A 15885-nucleotide genomic window follows, 5' to 3' on the forward strand; every position below is an offset into this window, starting at 1 on the left:
TAAAGCGACGATAATAGCCAGCCAATCCTAGGAAACTTTGGACTTCTATGACCATAGTAGGTGCCTTCCACTCAAGGACTTCTTGCACCTTAGTAGGGTCAACCAAAATTCCATCACCAGATAATACATGACCTAGAAAAGGTATCTTGTTCAACCAAAATTCGCACTTGCTGAACTTAGCATAAAGCTGGTTGTCACGTAACTGAGTTAAAACAATTCTCAGATGTTCAGCATGCTCTTCTTCATTCTGAGAATATACCAGGATATCATCAATGAACACGACGACAAATTTGTCCAATTCTAGCATGAATACAGAATTCATCAGGTACATAAAGTGTGCCGGAGCATTTGTCAACCCGAATGACATGATGAGGTATTCGAACAAGCCATAACGAGTAGAGAAAGCTGTCTTAGGTATATCTTCAGGACGAATTTTGATCTGATGGTAGCCAGACCTCAAATCGATCTTGGAGAATACCTTAGCCTTGGAGAGCTGATCAAATAGAATATTGATGCGAGGAAGAGGGTATTTGTTCTTGATAGTCACAGCATTAAGGGGGCGATAATCCACGCACATGCGTAAAGATTCGTCCTTCTTCTTCACAAAGATGGCTGGACAACCCCAAGGAGATGAACTAGGCCGAATCAAACCTTTCTTCAATAGCTCATTCAACTGACTCTTCAGCTCAACCAACTCATTGGGCGGCATTCTATAGGGCCTTCGAGAAATAGGAGCCATACCTGGAATGAGTTCTATCTTGAATTCTACATCCTAGTCCGGAGGTAATCTAGGCAAGTCATCAGGAAAGACATCTGGAAACTCACAGACAACTGGTAGATCCTTAATGGCTTTGGCTAGGGTAACATTGGTTGTATTGTGGATAGAGATATCACGAGGTAACTATACTAGAAAACCTTTCTTATCCACAGGATCCCTCAACATTACCATATGGGTTGAGGTATCGATTAACACTCCATTCCCGCTCATCCACTTCATTCCTAGGATTATATCAATTCCTACCCCTGGTAGAACTACAAGATCTATAATGAATTCTCGATCTCCAATCTCAAGCTTTACATCTTTAACTACTTGGTTAGTCAGGATATTATTTCCAGCAGCACTAATACAATACCCACCCTTGGCAATTGTAATAACATTCATACTATGCTTAGATGCAAAAGTAGAACTCATAAAGGAGTGCAAAGCACCCGAATCAAAGAGCACAACTATAGGGTGATCATTAACAAGAAACTTACCAGCGGTGACCACTTCACCAGCAGGAATTTCCTCCACTGTAGTATAGTGAACACGCCCCTGACGGACATTTCCTTGAGCATTCTTGGGAGGATGGGGACATCTGTTTGCCCAATGACTAGGCTGGTTACAGTTCCAGCACGGCCTGTTTGCTGGTGGAACATTGGCGCTACCCTACCCCGAGGTATTCTTCGGTAAGGAAATTGTATACCCCTTGCGGAAACCGGTTTTAGCTTGGTTCTTCTTCTGAGGTGGGCGGTACCGGACATTAGCATTGGGTGAACGGTACGGGGTCCTAGATACCATTGGAGCCTTGGACTAGGAAGCACTAGCCTCAAAGTTCCTTTTACGGTTCTTGGAAGCAGCATAAATCTTGTCATTATTCTCCTGAGTTAGAGTGTCACTGATAAACTCATTGAATGTGACACACTTGCAGTTGCCCATTGACTTCATCAGTTTTGGGGAAAGTCCCCTCTTGAAGCTAGCTATTCTCTTGGCGTCAGTATCGACGAACTCAGGAGCATACCTTGCCAGGTTGTTGAATGCCTGAAGGTACTCATTGAGACTCTTGTTGCCTTGGGTGAGTTTCATAAACTCAGTATGCTTAATGGCCATGAGACCAGGAGGGATAAAGTGTCCCCTGAAAGCTATCTGGAACTGGTCCCAAACTATCTCAATGTTAGCAGGGAAGGTGGTCCTATGATGGGTCCACCATATGCCTATAGGGTCTTGGAGCTGGTGTCCTGCATATGAAGCCTTCATGCCTTCCGTCAAACGGAGCAATCCAAACCTTTGCTCTATCGTGCTCAACCATTCATCCGCTTATAAGGGTTCTTCTGCCTCACAAAAGATAGGAGGCTTTATGTCCATGAAGTCCTTAAAGCTGCTGTACTGGTTCGGCTCGGGTCCCTGGCAGACATGCCGATCCTCATGGTTAGCCATCTAGCACATAGCCTCAGCTAGCATGCGCTGACTTTCCACGACCGTCTGCATTAGCTCAGCTGGTGTGGGCGGTGGAGGAGGTGGTTGTTCCTCATTTCCCATGCCACGACCGCGACGAAGGTTATGAGCCATCTGCAAAATGTATAGTCAATGAGCACTGACGATGTGGAAACTTTTGTAGATGAATTGTATAATTATGCCAAACTGATTCCATCGGAGAGAATGCATTTAAATAATCAACAGAGGCACAATCATTCATCACAATCACACAACTCATCAAGCGCATCAATTGACATATAAATGCGATGAACTTAACCAACAACGAGATCCATAGACTGCAAAGGCGAAATTCATCAAAAGCTCACATACGTGGAGCATAATACGTTCGATAGGTTACATCCAAGCCATAGTGGTTCCAACTTACATCAAGGGTAACATAGGGTTCGATATTACATCCCAATGATTAACTTGCTACAAAGCTACTCATTCATGCATGAGGATCAACAAAAGACTAGATCTAGCGCATTAGCTGAGTAGTAAGCTAAACTACGCATCGTCCTCGGAGTCAGTGTCAAAGATCTCCCCTCCATCTTCATCACTAGGAGGCTCTAACTCCTTATCTTCCTCCTCATCAGGTGGAGCGTCCTCAGGTCCATTGACCTCCATGTCATCATCACCTTCAGCCATGATGACACCAGAACCCATCTCATCCTCATCATCAGGTGGCAGGAGAGGGTGAAGTTAATTGTGTAACAGGTGGACCTCCTCATGGAGATTGTCATTGTACTCTTCAGCAACTGCCACTTGCTGCTCTAGCTCCATCTGTCGCGCTCTCAACACATTCTCTTCGTGCCAGGCTTCATTCCATTGGTTCATCACGTGAATCAACATGCGTTCACAGTTGCGGTGAGCAGCTGTCAACCTCTGAACCTCGAGAGTCTCTTGGTCCCTTTCCTATGTTACTTGCTCCAAATGGTGTTGCGCTGCAGTCCTTTCAGCAGTCACCTGGGCTAGCTCCGCCCTCAGCCTTTCTGCCTCAGTAGGCTCCGGACGGGGCTCACGAGGAGCTAAACGGTGACAAGGCACCCTGCCTCCAGTAGACTTGCAAGCAGTGTGTTTCATGTGCGCCATCTGTAGCAAAAAGTTACAACGTAAGGGGAGAATCATTTAAGGGATATGAAATTTAATTAGTCGGGACAATCAAATTTTTAAGGGAGGGAATAATGCAAGAAATGCCATGTATGCTTGAACATGATGCATGCATGATCCGTACGTCCTCACAAACCTAAAAAAAATTTAAAGGCTAGCGAAATATACGGTGGCATACATACGTTCTGTCATACACGGTAGCTAGTCGATCTACAATGATACGTTGTTAGTGTACCTGTAGAAAAATTCATTTCAGCCTAATAATTTCCCAAAAAGCATAGAAAACAAGCAGTAAACTAAATACTTTCATACATACATCCCCTGATGCATATACTCTAGTATCACAGCTACCCGTCAGAGATACCCATAATTAAGTGCTCTCATAGATACATGATCGAACATGTAAGTATGCGAGCAACCACAACTACTCTCCCCTAGACCGACGGTTGGACGGTCATGCTCTCACAACTCCCACTTACCAGAGCGTAGAGGTATTTTGATCCATACATTACCACCCAAGAGGATGGCATCCATACAATAGCACGCCGTATGGACGACGAAACAGAAACAAGCAGGAACCCCCAAGTTAGTACTTTAATAAGCCACCTAAGAGTCCTTATTTGGGCATAAGGGATATGACCACTGGCAATACTTAGTATTTAATTTAGGATTTTCACAAATACTTTTGTTTTAAATACACAAATGACATGTTTAGTGTCAAATCTTGCTCTAATGCCAGCTGTAATAGAACCGACCAAATCATAAGAACGTAAGTACAAAAATAATCACCGACGCGATCAAATTCCTGTACTTAAGCTCCCATAATCCCGGTAGTCTGAAAATCACGAAGGATTTCAACCAACTCTCGACATACAAACCAAGATCATAGTGATTCAACACAACACATCATCTGTTACAACATTTCACAAGTAGCATGCGGATTACATCCATCAGAGTTGAAATAGAATATTACAACCCAAGTTTGAGTGTGCGGAAGCAATATAGTTTAGTACAAAACATCATGGTTTTCAAATACATTGCCAAGTCTGAGTCATGTCCCACAAAAGCATTATCAGGTACGAGAACTAGTAGAGACCGCGCCCAATGGTCTAGTCTTCATCCCTAGCTGGGAGAAGGCAGTATTTGCAGCAACCAAAGTAGAACTAGTCATCTGCAACAGGTGGGAGATAAACCCTGAGTACGAGAAGGTACTCAGCTAGACTTACCCATCAAAAACCAGAAATTAAAGACACTAAGGATTATGCAAGGCTTTTCAGGTGGGCTAGCTTGACATAGTTGCATAAAAGAGCTTACGATTATAGTAACCAATTTAAACTTAGCATCAAGCTTATCATTATTTACCTGTCTACTAGATTAGCACCTGTACTAGAGCACTCACTTATTAGGAGCAAATAATATTAACCATAGCAGGTATAATAAGGCTGTCATCATCATATCATCATTTCTGAACCATTATGTTATTAAGTGTATCTACATTGGAGATAAGCCCGTCAAGTTCTCACTAACCGGGAGAGACGGCGACTCGAATCGAATTACAACTCAGCTGAGGGGGTATTCCTAACTCTCACCCTGGCATACTTAGCATGGGTAGCTATGGGTTACCTTTGGGACAACTCAGGAACCAAATTTGCGGGTTCGATCAGCGCCAGCGCTCTCAGGGATTACCCTTCTGCCAGGACGATCAGGACTTCTAAATCACCTGCCCTTGGACTCACGCCTATGTCTCCCTTCCGAGGCATACTTTATACTTATCGACTCCCAGCCTGAGTTGAGCTACTCGGCTTCGCGGTCGGTCTTCGGGCCGGCCAACTAAGAGAGAGGCATGCGTTCAACATGAACAGGAAAGGCTCCAAGATTCAGTCCTTAATCGACACAGATGGAGTCACTACAAACCGGCAAGCCTCCGCCCGGTCTTCAATTCAAATTAAGGCAGGTTCTTTTCCACGATAGCAAATATAGCCAACCGTGCCATATGTATGTCCCTATATCTCGCAGGTGACAGGAAATCACCTAACTTCTATCGTGTTTAAGCAGGGCTAAGCACTACATGAGCCGGAGCTACATAGGATTCAGGGTATCAATATCTGGACAAGGATTGGATAACCAATGCAGCAAGTGTTTGCATCCAACACCTAAACTTAATGCAACAATATATATATGTAACAATAATACTTTAACTGCATTTTAGAAATTAGGAGGCTTAATATGCTCTGGGGCTTGCCTTTCACAAAGTTGCAAGGACGGTGATCTGGGCACTCAACGACGACCTCGTCTGGCACTTCTCCTGAAGGCTGCTCCTCCTGAATCTCCGGCGTCGGCTGCTGCTGCTCGCTCAGTTCCTCGAATTCTAGTAGGGTTACTCCTTCCGGTACACCTATTGCATGCCGATGTAAAATATAAATATCATGGATGCATAAGGAATGACATGATGCTCATGATGAATGAATCACAGTGAGTGCTTACGAAAGCATCACTGGACACTCGTTTACCGAGTAATTAGCTCTATTCAAATCACTTTAAGCATGTATCTACTTAACTTAAAGACAAGATCAACTTACCTAACTTGCATAACCTAAGATAAAGATGCTCATCTTCAGTTAAAGGCCTAACACCTAGGAATATTACCACAAACTTAGAAATAGTGACGGCATACATAAATCAACATTTAAAGTTTCATATGCACACAAGTAGTTCCTTAATTCAATCATAACCTGAGTTCTATAATTCCAAATGACTTGGATGAGGACATTCTGGAAAGCTTATGAAATGTTCTACAAATCAATGGTAAACAGCAAAGCACGATTCTGATGTTAACCAAATCAATTTCCAGTAAACCTAGAATCTGCCCAGAATGACAGGGTTACTAACTTAATTATTTAATGATTGTGCAAAAGCATACTTTGATCAAACCAAGTTTACCAACTTGTTTTTCATACCTAAGAAACATCAGAAAGTATAGTGCCAACTTCTAAATAAATTATTTAATATCCTTTTTCAATTTATTTAGTTAATTAGGTGTTTTAAGCAATATATAGTAAAACTATTCATAAAAATCTACAAAAATTACAGTAGCTATCTCATGCTGCACATAGACCATCATAAAAATTTCAAAGCCATAGGACAAACATAACTTGCTGTATCCAAAATAACAGATGACATGTCTAATTTGAGCATAATTAGGAAACCCTAATGAAAAATGTCAAGCAATAGATTTCACATTTTTCCTAACATCATTCTAGCATAAGAACCTCACTCACCAAATTTTACCCATACTAGATCTATAGAAAATTTATGAAAATTCACACAAGATCCATCCATTAATAAAAAGAAATTCTATAACTCAAAAACCACACATGCACTAGCTCTGAAATTTTAACCATACCTTCTACTAAGCAAAAATAGATGACCCACAAAATTTCATAATTTTTGGACCACAGAAACTCAAGTTAAAATTCAAACAAGTTTGCAGGCATCTAAAAACACATTTCAAAGTCATATTTAATTCATCCAAATTTTCTAAAACATGTGCTCATATAATATTTTTATCAAATACTAGACAATACTAGGAACTCAACAAAATTAGAACCACATCATTTGGATCTATATACTAGGAACTACATATTTTTGAATAACAACACAAATCTGTGAAATAATAAAGCAAAACAAAATACGAAAACAAAACTCAGCCACTGTCGGGCCAGCCCAAGGAATGGCGGTCCACGAGCGCACAGGCGCGGCCCAAAACAACGGCGCAAGCAGCCTAGGCTGGGCTCCCGCCTGAGCCTCGGCGGCTGACAGGGAGGACCCACGCGTCAGCGAGAGGGGCAGGGGAGGCGGCCTCGGCGACGGTGGAACTCACCGACGGCGAACCCTCCGGTGAATTGAACAGCACCGGCGTGCTTCCCAAGTCTCCACGCTTCGATTTCCCTCCCAAGCCGAAGCTCTAGTGGCCCCTAAGCGCTCCGGCTACGGCGCACGATGACTCGGCCATGGCGCACGGCGGCGCTTGGCCGGGTCCCGGCTCAACGGCGGCGAATCCAGTGACTACGCCTTCGAGGTAGACACTATGGCTCCTAAGGGTCCCCATGCATGCACTAGAAGAGGCAGGAAGGGAGTGGAGGTGGCCGGCCACGACGAGTGCTAGCTCCGGCGAGGTACGGCCAAGGCGATGGCATCGGAAAAATGACCAATGGCTCTCACCTAGGGCTCGGATGTCGCGGCTAGCAGGCCGACGAGTTAGAGGAGGGCACGGCGGAGCTCTAGATGAATGGAGCAACGCATTTTTGCAACAGCGCGGAAGCTAGGCAAAGGCGAAGCAATGGCGGACGGCTGCGGACTCGATGCTGCGTGCGGAGGAAATGCAAATGGAGCAGCGACTCGGTGGGGAGGCGCTGGGGTGCTTCATGACATGGCTGGCCATGCCAGGGCATCCGCGGTGCATGGCCTATGTGACAGAAGGTCGGCGATGAGTGGCGGACACGTGGCGTCAAGCCTCTGAGCCGGTCGGCCATGACGGTCACTGACCGATTTCTGAAAACGGCGATTCAGAGATCACATGACCCGACTGACAGACAAACTTAACCATGATGGATCTCTCCAACCGTGATGATCTGGGTTAAGTTGTAGTTAACAAAGTTGGAGACCTACATGAGCACTACAAGTTTGCTAATTGGAGCTTGAGCTAGTTTGGCTTGGTTAGTGAGATACAGTGCTCCCAACATCAGCTCATGAAACTGTACTTCACTTAGGACTTAGAAAAAATTGCTAAGTATGAAATCAGCATGTACTTCAGACTTGTGGGCCATGTTTGAGCATGTTCTAGACATTTTCATGAAATGATCATATGGAGACTTTTGTTCCTTAATAAATTTGCTACAACTTTTGTAAAGAGTGCACAACCATGCAAAGCTTCCAAGTTGGTCTTTTGAATCAGTCAAACAGTGTCACTTTAAGGGTCATTAAAAGTCAAACCTCTCCTAAAGGGCAATTTGGTCATTTTGGTCCACGTGAACAATGTCCAAACAATTACCCTAAGTGTAGTTAAGGTGTATTAGACCATGATCAACCACTTTACAAAGTTGTTATACCACTTCTAATGATCACATGTGATACAGCAATTAAAACAAGCAATTCATTCATATGTTTCAATACAATGTTTCACATGTTGCATGACCTTGTTGTTATCATATACTTGTCACATTACTACCATGTTGCCATGCTTCAAGATATGAGAAATTCATGTTGCATTCATATGTTGCACCACTACCACTCTAAGCAATCAAGCATGAAACACATACGATTTAAAATGTTACATACGTATGTTTCAATGATAATGGCATGATGACATGGATAATGCACATGTTTATGAAATGACATGCAATTAGTAGAAGCCAAACACCTAGGGTGTTACATTCCTGGCCGTGAGCGACTACTACTTTGGCTACTCCGACTCTGATGATGAAGGCACTTACGATCCCACTCGTGAGTGCTTCCATGTCGAGCACGGGATGCCGAGCATGGGCGATGAGGACGAAGGGGCAGGTTCTCGCTCCCCGCCCCCCGAGGGGGCAAGCGGTGCTGCACCCCCATGCGTCGAGCCTCGAGCAGCATGGAACGAGGACCTTGCCCCTGAGGAACTTCGACGTCTGGTCCTGGAGCAGCTCCGTGAGCTTCAGGCCAAGGTTGAACAAGACCAACTCCTTCTACAACAGCTCTGAGACACTCTCGAGTAAGAGCAGCGGGGTCATGGGGATGGTGGAGCAGCCCAGCAGAGGGCTCGCGACATCAACCGCTGCATCAACAACGACAAAGGGGGCGAGCTACCCCCTATCTTCAATCGCGCTAGCCAGAACGTCACGGCGGCGGTAATGCTACTCCGGACGATGCCCGAGCCCTCTACCACGAAGGGGCGATGGGCCCATGGCGAGCTCTGAGACCTCCTTGAGACTACCACGGTGCAGCAGGCCGAAAGTTCCACCTCTCGACGGCGCGGAGGTGCCTTGGAACTTTCCATGGCACCACCTCGGCAGGATAGGGAGGCCTCGGTTCGTCCCGAGCCCGCTCGGGCACCGATGGCCAACACGGTCCCCTCGGTGCACGACCGCCTCGGCGACCAACGCGAGGCACAAGGCGACCATGATGTGGTCAGCAGGCGACGGCGCCATGATAACGAGGGGCCCGCCTGAGGCTACCACCCGCACCAAGGTGGCCACTATGACAGTGGGGAGTACTATGGTCCTTCTCCTAGGCCACCTGGCCCTTGGGTCTTTAGCAGAGCTATCCGTGGCGCTCATTTCCCAGCCTAGTTTCGGCAACCGGCCAACCTCACGGAGTACAGCGGTGAGACCAACCCCGAACTTTGGCCGGCCAATTACCGCCTGGCTTGTTAGCTAGGCGGTGTGGAGGATGACCTGCTCATCATCCACAACCTCCCGTTGTTCCTATCAGACTCAGCGTGAGCCTGGCTCAAACACCTCCCTCCCTCGTAGATCCACAACTGGCGTGACTTGGTAAAGGTCTTCGTCAGGAATTTCTAGGGCACATACGTGCGCCCTGGGAACTCCTGGGACCTCAAGAGTTGTCGCCAGGGGCCAGACGAGTCTCTCCGAGACTTCATCTGATGCTTCTCCAAGCAATGCACCGAGTTGCCAAGCGTCGGTGACTTAGAAATTGTCCAGGCTTTCCTCTCCGGCACCACCTACCGAGACCTGGTCCAAGAGTTAGGCCGAAACATGCCAACCTCGGCGGCCGCGCTCCTCGACATCACCACCAACTTTGCCTCAGGCGAAGAGGCCATTAGGGTCATCTTCCCCGACAACGACACCAAGGGGAAGCGGAGGGATGAGGCCCCCAGGGCCTTGGCTCCCCACCTACCCAAGAAAAAGAAAAAGGGTCGCTAGGGGAAGCAAGAGGTCCTTGAGGCCAGCCTAGTTGTGGTTGTAGAGCGCAAGAATCCCCGAGGCCCTAGAGGCCCTGGGCTCTTCGACGATATGCTTAAGAAACCCTGCCATTACCACCAGGGCCCGATGAAGCACACCCTCAAAGAGTGCACCATGCTCCGGCATTACTACGCCAAGCTCAGGCTCCCCAGTGATGATGCCAAGATGAGGGACGCCGGTGATAGGGACAACAACAAGGACGACGGGTTCCTCGAGGTGCACAATGCCTTCATGATCTTTGACGGGCCTTCAGCGTGCCTCATGGCACGCCAGCGAAAGAGGGAGCACTGAGAGGTCTTCTCGGTGAAGGTGGCCGCTCCCCGATACCTCAACTAGTCTCGGGAGGAGATCACCTTTGATTAGGATGACCACCCTGATTATGTCCTGAACCCCAGGCAGTACCCACTCATTGTTGACCCCATCATCAGTAACACCTAGCTTACCAAGGTGTCGATGGACGGAGGCAGCGGCCTCAACATCCTCTACGCGAACACCTTAGAGCTCCTGGAGCTCGACCGGTCATAGCTCTGGGGTGATGCTACACCTTTCCACGGCATCATGCCGGGGAAACGCACGCGACCCCTTGGGCACATCGACTTGCCCGTCTGCTTCGGTACTCCCTCCAACTACCACAAGGAGGTCCTCACCTTCGAGGTGGTTGGGTTCAAGGGAACCTACCACACCATCCTATGGCGGCCGTGCTATGCCAAGTTCATGGTGGTCCCCAACTACACCTACCTCAAGCTCAAGATGTCGGGCCCCAACGGCGTCATCACTGTCGAGTCCACGTACGAGCATGCTTATGACTATGACGTCAAATGCATCAAGTACGCTGAGGCTCTCATGGAGGCTGAGACCCTCATCATCAACCTCGACTGACTTGGCAGTGAGGCGCCTGATTCTAAGCGTCATGCCGGGACTTTCAAGCCCACGGAGGCCGTCAAGCTTGTCCCGGTCGACCCCACCTGCCCTGATGACCGGGCGCTAAGGATCAGTGCCACCCTCGACATCAAATAGGAAGCCATGCTCATCAACTTCCTTTGTGCGAATGCCAATGTATTCGCGTGGAGTCCCTCAGACATGCCAGGCATACCGAGGGAGGTCGCTGAGCACGCCTTGGACATCTGGGCCAGTTCTAGACCAGTGAAGTAGCGCCTACACCGATTCGACAAGGAAAAGTGGAGGGCCATCGGCGAGGAGGTGCAGAAGCTTTTGGTGGCTGGATTCATCAAGGAAGTTTCCCATCTAGAGTGGTTAGCTAATCCTGTATTAGTTAAGAAGAAAAATGGGAAGTGGAGAGTGTGTGTAGACTACATCGGTCTGAATAAAGCATGTCCAAAAGTCCCTTTCCCATTACCTCGAATCGATCAAATCATTGACTCCACTACGGGATGAAAGAATCATTGAATAAAGCATGTCCAAAAGTCCCTTTCCCTTCCTTGATGCGTATTCCGGTTACCATCAAATCAAGATGAAAGAATCCGACCAGCTCATGACTTCTTTCATCACACCATTCGGCATGTACTGCTATCTGACTATGCCATTCGGCCTCAGAAACGCAGGGGCCACATACTAGCGGTGCATGACCTAGGTCTTTGGCAAGCACATCGGGTGGACCATCGAGGCCTACATGGATGACATCATGGTCAAGTCTAGGAAGGCTAGTAATCTCATTAGTGACTTGGAAATAGCCTTCAAATGCCTTAGGGAGAAGGGCATCAAGCTCAACCCCGAGAAGTGTCTTTGGGGTCCCCCGAGGAATGCTCTTGGGGTTCATAGTCTTGGAACGCGGCATCGAGGCCGTGACCAACATGGGACCAATCCGAGACCTCAAGGGAGTACAGAGGGTTATGGGATGCTTTGCGGCCCTGAGCCGCTTCATCTCGCGCCTTGGCGAAAAAGGCTTGCCTCTGTACCGCCTCTTGAGAAAATCGGAACGCTTTTCTTGGACCCCCAAGGCCGAAGAAGCCCTCGCCAAGCTCAAGGCACTGCTCACCAATCCTCCCATCCTGGTACCACCGGCCAAGGGCGAGGCCCTCTTACTCTATGTTGCCGCAATGACCTAGGTGGTTAGCGTGGCCGTGGTGGTCGAGAGGCAGGAAGAGGGGCATGCTCTACCCGTTCAACGGCCTATTTACTTTGTCAGCGAGGTGCTCTCCAAGACTAAGACATGCTACCCCCACATCTAGAAGCTGATCTATGCCATAGTCTTGGCTCGATGCAAGCTACGTCACTACTTCAAGTCCCACCCGGTGACTGTGGTGTCATCTTTCCCTTTGGGAGAGATAATCTATAACCGGGAGGCCTCGGATAGGATAGCCAAGTGGGCCATCGAACTCATGCGGGAAGCCCTATCTTTCACACCTCGAAAAGCAATTAAATCTTAGGTCTTGGCTGATTTTGTGGCTGAGTGGACCGACACCCAACTACCACCTGCTCAAGTCCAGGTAGAATGCTGGACCATGTACTTCGATGGGTCCCTGATGAAGACTGGGGCAGGCATGGGTCTGCTCTTCATCTCACCCCTCAGAGTGCACATGCGCTACATGATTTGACTCCACTTCGCCGCCTCCAACAACGCAGCCGAATACGAGGCCCTCGTCAATGGATTGATGATCACCATCGAACTTGGAGTATGGCATCTCAACGTACGGGGTGATTCATAGCTCATCGTCGATCAAGTGATGAAGGAGTCAAACTACCATGACCCCAAAATGGAGGCATACTGCAAGCTGGTATGTCGCCTCAAAGACAAGTTCGACGGTCTTGAACTCAACCACATCGTGTGAAAATTTAACGAGGCCACGGATGAACTAGCAAAGATGGCGTTGGCATGGGCCTTGGTCCCCCCAAACATCTTCGCTAGAGACCTCCACAAGCCTTCCATCGACTATGCCTCGGCGGCGGAAGAGGGCCCACCGGTTGAGCCCACCGTAGGGCCCAAGGCCCCCTCTGTCACCGAGACCCCTTCGACCGAGCCCGAGGTCATGGAAGATAACGCGGAGCCTTGCGAGGCTGACTAGGGCATGGACTGGCGAGTCCCATTCCTTGATTGCCTCATTCGAGGAGAGCTCCCTGCAGATAGGACCTAAGCCCGACAGCTTGCGCGATGAGCCAAAACTTATGTCCTCAGCAACGGCGAGCTGTACAGGCGAAGCCCATCTAGTGTCCTCCAACGATGCATCACCACCGAGGCAGGCCAAGCCCTACTTTTGGACTTGCACGCAGGAGCCTATGGGCACCATGCAGCACCTCGGACGCTCGTTGGAAACGCCTTCTACTAATGGTTCTACTGGCCAACAGCAGTTGCTGACGCCACCAAGCTCGTACGCTCCTACGAGAGATGCCAGTACTACACATGGCAGACGCATCTCTCAGCCCAAGCCCTTCAAACCATCCCCATCACATGGCCGTTTGCCGTATGGGGCTCAACATGGTTGGGCCTCTGTAGAAAGCCCCAGGGGCTACACCCATCTGCTGGTAGCGATTGATAAGTTCTCCAAGTGGATCGAGGCTCGTCCAATCAATCGAATCAAGTCCGAGCAAGCAGTGCTGTTCTTCACTGATATCATCCACTGGTTCGGGGCTCCAAAAACCATCATCACTGACAGCAGGATGCAATTCACCGACCACAAGTTCCTGACATTCTACGATGACCACCACATCCGTGTGGCCTGGTCGGCCGTAGGACACTCTAGGACAAATGGCCAAGTAGAGCGTGCTAACGGCATGATCCTACAGGGCCTCAAGCCGAGAATATACAACCGGTTGAAGAAATTTGACAAGAAATGGCTTGCCGAACTCCTATCAGTCATCTGGAGCCTAAGGAACACTCTGAGCTGAGCCACAGGATTCACACCATTCTTCCTGGTCTATGGAGCTGAGGCCATCCTCCCCATTAACTTGGAGTATGGTTCCCCGAGGCTACAGGCCTACAACGAGCAAAGCAACCGCACTGCCCATGAAGACACCCTCGACCAACTAGAGGAAGCCTGAGACGTTGCGCTGCTACATTTGGCCAAGTACCAGCAAGCCCTACGATGTTATCAAGCCTAGCGCATTCGAAGCTGAGACCTGAAGGTGGGCGACTTGGTGCTGAGACTAAGGCAGAGCAACAAGGGCCACCACAATCTGACCCCGCCATGGGAAGGGCCGTACATCGTCGCCCAAGTGCTAAAGCCCGGGACTTACAAGCTAGCCAATGAGAAGGGCGAAATCCTCACCAACGCTTGGAACATAGAACAGCTACGTCGCTTTTACCCTTAAATTTCCAAGCATTGTATACATTATTTCTTGAAATACAATAAAGAAGCGTTCTTTAGTTATTCTATTTTTTTGAGAAATCCCCCCGAACCCATTGATGGGGATTGACGTTACGATAACGCTATAAGGGAGACTCGGCTCTATCTCTACAGAGGTGCCTACCACGGGGCTCGAACAAGACTCAGCTCTGCCTCTATAGAACCGAGCCTCCCTCGGGGGCTAGAAGGGGGGAACCCCCCTAAGTCCTAGGCACCATTTTTAGTCGTTCTTTTGAAAAAATTTCTACGCCAAACTCTCTAGCGTACTTTGACAAATCGATTGTAAAAAACCTAAGGACCGAAAGTCTATCTCAAGGCCAAAAGGCCGGCCGAGCCACGAGATGGCCTACGCCTCCGGGCTACGGCACTCCCTCACCACCTTTTGCTTGAGGGGCAGCTTAGGCTCCGAGGAAGTTTTTTGCAAGAGATATGTTCAGAGATGAGACAGAGGGTAGAGGCTCAGAAATACAATAAAAATGATTAAAAACATAGATGCATAAGTACTTTAAAAAAGGCCTCGACAGCCACAAGCGTTACGGTACAATAATAATACTAATATATTTACATGGCCCCTTCGGCCTAGGTCAAAACTAAGGGTCGCCAGCGTCGGTGGACGGCATGGGAGGAACCACCTCCTCTTCAAACAGCTTGGCCAGCGCCGTGCTGGGGCCCTCGGCCGCCTCCATTAGTTTCATGACCTCCTCATCGGCCTCCTCATCATCCTCAACCAAGACATAGCCATCGCTGACAGCCTCGAGGTCGATGCCGGCGTAGTGCGAGGAGACAATGGCCAGGGCGCACTTGACGCCCATGTGCAGTGCCCCTCGGAGTCGCTCGCGCACTTAGCCGCTCAACGCGGTCAAGCGGCTCCCAAGGGAGCTGCCTGACTCGACCCCCCAACCTCTAGGGCCTCGCAGGCGGTATGGGTGGCGCTCTGCAGCACGTTGTGCTCCCCAATCTCGGCCTCGAGCACTGCCTGCACTTCAATAGAGGCCTCAGCTGCCCGGGAAGCTTCCTTCTCCAACCCTGCGTCAAGACAAGCAGGATGGGGTTAAGAGCAAAAGAAAATAAGCCAAATAGGGGCGAAGGCCTACGGGACTCACCCTCGGCTTTCTCTTTCCAGCGCTAGACCTCGACCCAAGAAGCCTCAGCCGCCCGGGAGACCTCCTTCTCCAACCCTATGCTGAGACAAGAAGGATGGGGTTAAGCGCAAAAGGAAATAAGCCAAACAGGGGCAAAGGCCTATGAGACTCACCCTCGGCTTTCTCTTTCCAGCGCT

The sequence above is a fragment of the Miscanthus floridulus genome, chromosome 3 (genome assembly GCF_019320115.1).
Source record: "Miscanthus floridulus cultivar M001 chromosome 3, ASM1932011v1, whole genome shotgun sequence".
NCBI classification, from domain to species: domain Eukaryota; kingdom Viridiplantae; phylum Streptophyta; class Magnoliopsida; order Poales; family Poaceae; genus Miscanthus; species Miscanthus floridulus.